The sequence below is a fragment of the Meleagris gallopavo genome, chromosome 1, assembly GCF_000146605.3.
Source record: "Meleagris gallopavo isolate NT-WF06-2002-E0010 breed Aviagen turkey brand Nicholas breeding stock chromosome 1, Turkey_5.1, whole genome shotgun sequence".
In the NCBI taxonomy this organism is placed as follows: Eukaryota; Metazoa; Chordata; class Aves; order Galliformes; family Phasianidae; genus Meleagris; species Meleagris gallopavo.
In genome coordinates, this window is record NC_015011.2 from 967,632 (window position 1) to 976,089 (window position 8,458).

Below are 8,458 nucleotides of genomic sequence, written 5' to 3' on the forward strand. Positions count from 1 at the left end.
AAAAACAAAAAACCCAAACCCAACAAACTCTCCACAAAACTGAAAGCCAAACCTGATTCCTTCCAAAAGAAAATGACCTGGCTCCAAACCATTCAGCTGAGTGAGCACAACTCAAAGGAGCAGCTTTGTTTGTCCCTAAAACTGAGTCTGAACTCTTAGATCACATCCACACCAGCCACTGTAAAATAAACTACACCTTAATAGCAGCTTTCTAATACCATTTAGATCCATAAGGTTGAACTCTTTACAGAAGGTAAAGAACCATGAAGGTTGGAAAGACCACTAAGGTCATCAAGTCCAGCCATCAATCCATCACCACCATGCCCACTAAGCCATATTCCTAAACAGAATCAGAGAGTCACGAATGCATTACGCTCCTGGTGGCATTCAAAGCCAGGCTGGATGCAATCCTGGGCAGCCTGATCTAGTGCTTGGCAACCCTGCCCATATCAGAGGGGTTGGAACTAGATGATATTTTAAGGTCCCCCTCCAATCCATGCTATTCTATGATTTAGGTTGGAAAGACCACTAAGATCATCCAGTCCAACCATCAACTCGTGCCTACTGCGCCCACCAAACCACATCCCTCAGCACCACATCTACCCAGGGACACCTCAAAGAGCAATATTTCATCTGAGCTCCCATCAACCCTGATTTATGCTCTTATCAGTCTTTCTGGCACACACACACACAAAAAAAAAAAAGTGGGTGTCTCACTGGACATTGTCCTCAGCCCCAATGCTTCACTTCACAGCTCCAGAGCATGACCAACCCTGCCACCATCGAGACGAATCAACATAATATCAACATAATGCCAACAGCCAAGAGACATCACAAAACTGAAGTTAATAATTTATCAATTGTTTCAACATTGCATGTATTAGTTTACCATGCTAGAGGTCAGTTGAGGACACGGGTAACTGCTTTAGGAGTACACTTCTTTTTTCTTTTTTTTTAAACTTTTCATATATATAAGGAACAACAGGCAGGTGAGAAAACCACACCTCCAAAGAAGTTTCTGCCCACACTCCAAGAGTCTCCCATAGATTCCTTCCTCCTTCTTCCAGTGGCTTGGAGCCATCAAGGTTAGAAAAGACTCCTAGGATTTTCCAGTCCAACCATCAACCCATGCCCACTAAATTATGTCCTAAAAAGAATAACAGCATCATTAAGTGTGGAAAAGACCACTGAGATCATCTTATGCAACCACCAGACCAACACCACTGTGCCTACTATCCTTGATAACTGCAAACTACCTAATCCTATCTTCAACCCCAATGGGTTTTAGCCCAAATCTGACCTCTCAGACTGCAGAAGCCTCTCTTGAGTGCACCCAAACTTAAGGTCACCTTTCAGTGCCACACCTTACATGGGGGGAGAACGGACACAATTCATCCTCTCTCAGTTCCATGCATTCATTATGGTTCCCACCACCTCCTCTCCTCTTGCTCACCTCCACTCCAATATATCCTATCATTAGAACAGGTCCACAGCTGTTTCCTGAGCAGTTTCCTGGCAGCCAGGAAAGCAGCAGTCATTTGCACATCCATAATTCACGTGTTGGTTCTCATCCCCCCCCCCCCCCCTCCCCCATAACCTCCCCCATCACTGCTCAAGGCCAGGTGAAAAGCCCACTGGAATTTGGAAATAATGCAAGATTTATCTAACAATCAACTGTCAGCTTTTAACCTCCACCTTCCACTGGAAGGATGACAAATGCCTCCAGGGTTGAGTCCCCTTAAGGAGCTCCAACTGTCATAAATGCAGACTTTGCCTAACAAAAACATTACAACATTCGTTTTTAAGGGAGTATCACCAAAAAAAAAAAAAATAAAAAAATTAAAATAAACACAACAAACACTAGAGCAAAAATATAAAATCTCCACGTTGTTACTTATTCAAATCAGAAACGTTAACTTACTTCTTTCTGCGTTCCTTCTATGAAGAAGAGAAAAAAACAAAATCTTGAAGGAAAGACGCTACTCGTACCCGTAACCCCGTAAGGAACCGGAACCGTACTAAAAAACTTAAAAACCGTTTACCGGTTAAAAAACCCCGTTAAAACCCCCTTTCCTACCAACCTACGTCGTACCTTCCGTTACGTAAACTTTACCGTTTACTTAAATTAGTATTAGTCTACTTAACGTAACGGTTAAATTTTAACGTTACCGACCGAAAAAGTAAAAACCTTAAAAATTTAAAAAAAAAAATTAAAAAAAATTGCAGCCAGCTGCAGCCAAATGGCACAAAATGTTTCAGAATATTCCACCCAGGTTTTCTATTTGTACAATCTCAAGGAAAACGTTTTACACTTTTCTTCTGGCCTTTACTCTGAGGAAAGAAGGGAACGATGAAACACAATCATTTCTGGAAAAGAAGCATCTGACCCTACGAGACCGATCAAAAATTCCGTAGTAAAAACCCCTTCCTCACACTGACTCACCATTTTCTGGAAGTCTACACCAGCTTCTGTGCTTTCCTGCATGATCTGTGTGCGGGATGTACAGACATGTTCTGCAATTTGCAGTTTAAAAGGCATTAAAGACAAGAGGATACCAACAATACTTCAGTTTGAGAACAATACAGATGTATCTTCTACCTGAGCTGAAACAGGCGATGCCAAGAACATGAGCTATGAGTGTTTGGGCTTCGCTTTGAAGGCTGAATCAATTTGCTCTAGAGATGCAGTTCAATGATTTAAGGCCACAGGACAGCACTTGGAAGCCGCACCGCTAACGAGAACAACAAAAAAAACTCAGCCCTGAATCCAGGATCAGCCCCAGTTTGCAGAGAATCGTTATGAAGACCCGAGAGGCAATGAAATCACCTTTTTCCAAGGACTGTAAATCCACCCTCAATCTCAGCCAGATCGTTATGTGAGGGACTGGAAGATGACAGGGACTGGAGATGACGAGATCACGTTTCCCTATTGGTGGCCAAAAGGACTGAGCAGAAACAGGAGGGGAAAGAACCTGGCAGAACCTCAGCACAGATCTCCTTAGTGACAAATAAGTGGCTGTGTGCGCTTCTCCAGAACAGCCAAACAGTCCTCAAACCACATCAGCATCAAGGAGCAATTTAAAGCATCCCAAGAAGACGGAGAAAGAAACAGGAATTAATGGTAAGAAAAAAAAAAATAAGCAGCAGTGAGATGGTCGTGGTTGTGGGAGCAATAAAAGGGATTTGCTTGCATGGGATGCAGCAGGAGATCCAGCACTGGGGGAAGAATGAGATCCAGCATTTTCTGGTGGAGGGCAGCGTGCCCACAGCACCGGGCACGCAGGTTGGCTGACCTACAAGAAAGCAGAGGGGGCAAAGTCGTGTGATGCTGTGGTCATGAGAGCTTTGTTAGGGTGAGGAGAAACAAAAGAGCAGCGCTGTGCGTTCGTTATTCCAGAAATACATGGACAAAACCCACAGGGAAATGGAGGGAGTGAAAGGAGAAGAGCTGAGCGCACACAATAAGACACACAATGAAGGCTGAACTCCTATATGCACACCCACATGCATCAGCCACGCTCAGTATTAAAACATGGTGTTCAGCAAACTTTGCCAAAATGAGGTCTGGGACTCTGGGACAGCCAAGAAGAAAATCCAGACACCTCTCCCTCCGTGTCACATCACCTCTGATTTAAGCAGGCAGGAGAATGGACAGCTATGGGGCTGGGAACCACCCCATAGGGCAGCCTGGCCCTTTAACCACAGGCACTCTCCTACCTTAACAACAACCTGTTATGTGTTTATCCTGGTTGTGACTCTGATTAAATCATGGTTTAAGAAGGGCACTGAGTACCAACAGGTGCTGAGAACACACCACCAGCAATCACTGCACACTGGGCTGGTTTCAGATGTACCCTTCCCTCCCTAACAAGCTTGCTGTTGCCCAATTCCTGCTGCTTTAAAAATTAACAAGAGTTAAGAAGAAAAGTTTGTTGGGGCTCTTATTTTAAGCAGTTTGGTTTTGCTTTTGCAGGAGTACATGGGACAGAGAGATCCACAAAGGGGAGGAGAACTGTGTGTGTTTGGGGTGTTGGTTATGGGTCTGCTGCAGGCATACAGCTGTCCTTACAGAGCTCCTGCCCCTACCAGAGCCTCCATGGCCATAATTATGCAGACCCTACGATCCACCCCACAAAGCAGGGGAGAAGGAATCCCATTGCCACAGCAAACCTGGAGCACTGAAGGGTGAGCTGCAAGCACTGTCAAGGCAGTGCAACCCTGCAGGCTTCCAGGTGAGCACAGAACAGGTAGGCACAGGGTAGGGCAGCAAGGTGAAGCAGAAATTGATCCATGTTCTCCTAAAAACAAGAGGTTACAAAGACTCTGGAAAGCACATCCTCTACTCACACAATCATCAGGTGTGATATTGGGGCTGGGAAATGAAATCACACTGATTCTCATCGAGGGGCATCTTCTGGTTAATCCAATGTACTGAGATTTGAACAGGGTTGTTGCATGATGCACAGCTATGCTACAAGTTGCTGCCGGTGCTGAGCAAGCAGGAGGGCACTCAGAGCTTCCAAATCTTACAGGGATCTAAGAGAAGTCGTGATGCCACATAAAAACAATCACCTGCTACAGATCCAAGTCTGCCCAGAGCACAGTTTCCCCCCACAGAACAGACAGGGAAATATCAAGCGTGCTTCCTGACGCACCATTTTGCAACACAAGGCATTAGTTTTGCTACAAAAAAAAAAAAAGACAAAACAAAAACAAGAAAAAGAGTTGATGCAGGATTTTAAACTGTTACTACAAAGAAACAGCCTCCAAGATTTGTTTAATCAGCATTTAGCCACCTGATGTTTAAGAACTGGGTACTCAAGCATGATGAGGGCTGCTCTGCAATCCAGAGCATCAAAATCACCCCAGAAGTAATTAGAATTACCCACGTGCAGAGAAATACAAAGACTTCATGGTGCTTTTTGGTTTTAAATAGGGTTCAAAAAGCACCAAGACGACAGCCTTAAAGTTGGCATTTGGGAACAAAGATTTTTGCCTCTCCTCTTATCGATATGTCAATGTAAAGCTCCAATAACGGAAGGCACAGTGCCTGCTCTCCTAATAGCAGAGAGCTTTGTTTATAAGGCATAACCAGTACCTGCATTTCAGTGGGGTTTTGGGTTCTGAAACAGAATCACGGCATCATCTACGATGTCCATCCGTGACTCTGTGATCTTGGTGCATTCTGAAGCACCACCGCCATTACCCTCATCCCTGGAGATCTCATTAAAGCAAAACCCCAGAAATAGAGAGAAAGAAAAAAAAAAAAAAAACGCAAAAAAAAAAAAGACAAAACGTTGCCATTACATTCCATTTGAAAAGTTTCCAGAACTACACCTAAGGAAAAAAAAAAAAAAAACAAACAGAAAACCAAGCGCTGAACCCTACCAAAACAAGACATTCCAGTGCACATGCTCTTCCCTTGGGGACAGGCCAAGAGAACGACACGTGACGGGGCCCTATTGCTCAACACAACCTGGAAGGGGTTCAAGTCGGGCGATAAGTGCGGCGTAAGCCCATAATGAGCAGAAAAAAAGAATTCAGCTCAGTGTAAACTGCCTCCTACCCTTCGCCTCGGTCGATCCCAGTGGGGCAAACACTGAGGTTTTGAGATTACAAAAGGTTGGGTAGGTAAATGAGAAGCTTTGTGCTCCCATTCCCCCTCGAGCAGAGTCTGTGGATCACCCTCCCCAACAGTGTGACGACGCTCAGCCCCACAAACAGCGCAGAAATGGGAAGATCTGAGCAAAGTTGGGCACTGTTTGGAATTCCTTCCACGCACACAACGGGGCAGCAGCACCCTCCTTTGCTAACATCAGCTCCAAACGTTTAAAAACAGAGCTCAAATCCTCCAAAGGGAGCCAGCAAAGGAGGAAAATAAATCAGTGTGGAACAAACTCCCATCCGAGGGGAAGCTTCAGCGAGCACACCTCAAGGAACAATAAACCACGGCTCAGAATGGGGACAGCAGCCCCCAATTGCCCTGTGGTGGGCTCAGGGACCCCCAGCTGTGCTCCCTGGTCCAGGTAAAGCTGTAGGGTCACCGCTCCCCATCAGCTGTCGGCTCGCTCCGCCCCGGCCCTGGTTTCCGGGTAGTAACAGAGCAGCCAATGAGTGGAGTTGTGAGCTCTGCCCGAGGCCTCCTGCCCGTGAAAAGGGATCTGAACACAACGGCTCACCCTAAAACGGGGGGCACAGCAAGGCTTCAAGATCCTAAGGGGTATCTGGAGGGATGCAGAGCTCCAATGGGATACAGCGTGCAGGATCCTAAGGGTGACAAAGCCACAGTGCATCCCTCCCAGGGATGGGAGGATGGGGAGGGGGGATGGGAGGGAAGTGCCCCTGCTCTGCGTCATCCCCAAAAAGTCTGAGGGACAACAGCGGGTCTGCAGCCCCCCTCCAATGGGAGAACGCAGCACAGATGCCACATCCTCGGTGTTTGCAAGACCAGGAGAGAAACAATGAGTGACTCAGAGTTTCAGCACATCAGCATCATCGTCAGCCAGGCGGTTATTAAACATCGGCACATTAACGCACACACAGCTCTGCCTCCCAACCCACCCCTCCCCCCCCCTCCGCCCCACAGAGCAACCTCTCCCCGTTCCCTGCTCACAAAGAGGCAGCCACAAAAGGACACGGACGTGTTGGGATTGAGAATGGGAAGCATAAAAGGAACCCACTCTGCTCCTGAACCTGTCAGAGTTGGGGGGGGGGAAAGCAGTGGGGCTGTGCGGTAACACAGCGATCCTAAAGGTAAAGGCTGGAAATCCTAAATCTATGCCATCATTCTGTTAAAAATAAGAGGTTGAGAAGGGAAACTGTAATTAAAACGATAGCAAAAAGGGAGGGGGGGAAGGGAGGGGGGAACCACCATGACAACAACACCCTGGAGCCTCAGGGAGGAGTGCATTCCTTCAGAGGAGTCCTCTCTCATTTGGTCACCACCAAAACCATCCGAGAGCTCCAGGATCCCACACGACTCTGCTTCCACCCCAACGTAAACGAAGGGAAATACATTGGGATCTGGGGCCCAGCGAGCTGAGCTCACCCTGTTAGGCAGGGCGAGTCAGACAGACAAACAAAAAGGGCCATGGGGAGGGAGGGAGGAGCGGTGAGCAGTCATCTGACACATCCAACTTCCTAAGTTTGCTGTCCTTTCCAACCCCACAATAAGAGATCTCTGCTGTTGGAAGAACCCTTTTGGGTTCTTTTGTCGAAGGGGGGAGAACGAGAGCAGAAAGCAGAAAGCGTTTCATGAGGGGTTGGAGGGGGGGAATTGTGGAGATTTGGGGGCTTTCTATCTCCCCCACCGACTTTAGGAATACACAGAATAGAGAAGCACTTTGGAAGACCTCTTCTTTGTCTCTTAAAACGCTGCGGCTACAATAGGAACAAAACAGGAATAATAATAATAATAATAAAAAAAAAAATAGAAAGGAACAGGGGGGAGGTGAAAGGAGAGCAGCATCGGGCTCAGGTTAGGCCTCGAAGGAAGACACTTCCCCCACCATCAAACAGCTGGAATCGCCAACACCCCCCAACCCCTCCTTCACAGCGATTAAGCACCGATGGCAATTTGCATCGGGCAGAGAATGACATGTGTGTAACTTTAAACCCCCCCCCCCCCCCCCTAACCCCCAGCACCCCCTCGGATAAAAATAGCTGCGATTCAACCATGATCGCGAGTCATTTCCTATCTGCTTTCAAAACAAGGCGAAAACACAGCGAGAGAGGCTTTGGGGAGAGCGAAGCAGACACGGAACGTCAACAGAAGTTTCCTTCGATAAGCCACAAACGGGAGCAGAGCTCTTCCCATCCCCCACCCCCCCACCACCCCTTCTAAAAAAACACTAAAAATAATACAAAATCCCAAGCAAGTTTGTTTATCTCGCTGGAAACTCAATCAGACCTCCGTGGTATAGAGAGAGCAGCCCGAGAGGGGCTGGAAAACAGCTGGGGCCAATGTTGGGTTTTGTGGCCCCTTCCTCCCCCACCCCAACCCCTCCACTTTGAGGGATGAACTATGAAGAAAGGGATCCCATAGGCAAAGTCCCAACGATATTTGTCAACACGGAGAGAGAGAGGAAAGGATTCACCTTCTGTATAAAGGAGGAAAATAAAAAGAAAGGTGGAGGAGGGAGGGGGGGGAGGAAGAATATAAACATGGAACGGTTGGACGAGAAATATAAACAGTTCTATCACGAAAGGAGGAAGGGGGGGGGAAATAAGCTTTAACCCAATGTGGGATGTTACATAAACAGCACCTTGAGGTGCCCCCCCCCCGCAACCCCACACCCGAATAGAGGTGTTTAAGGGGCTCTAAGGCAGGGCCCTCTCCCAAAATATATAGAAATAAATCAAACGAAAGCCTTTCAGCTGAAGATTCTGAGGGAGGTGTGGGGTGAATAATGATAGATTTGAGGGGTGTTTTCCATTGGAGGGTTTTGGGGGGGCGTTA

The 8,458-nt window shown here is 47.1% G+C and overlaps 1 protein-coding gene across 1 annotated transcript in view; it reads right to left on the minus strand.

Moving 5' to 3' along the window:
- The window catches only part of UBE2H (ubiquitin conjugating enzyme E2 H), a 42,180-nt gene that overhangs the window by 32,948 nt on the left and 774 nt on the right, over window positions 1-8,458 (minus strand). The window lies entirely within an intron of this gene.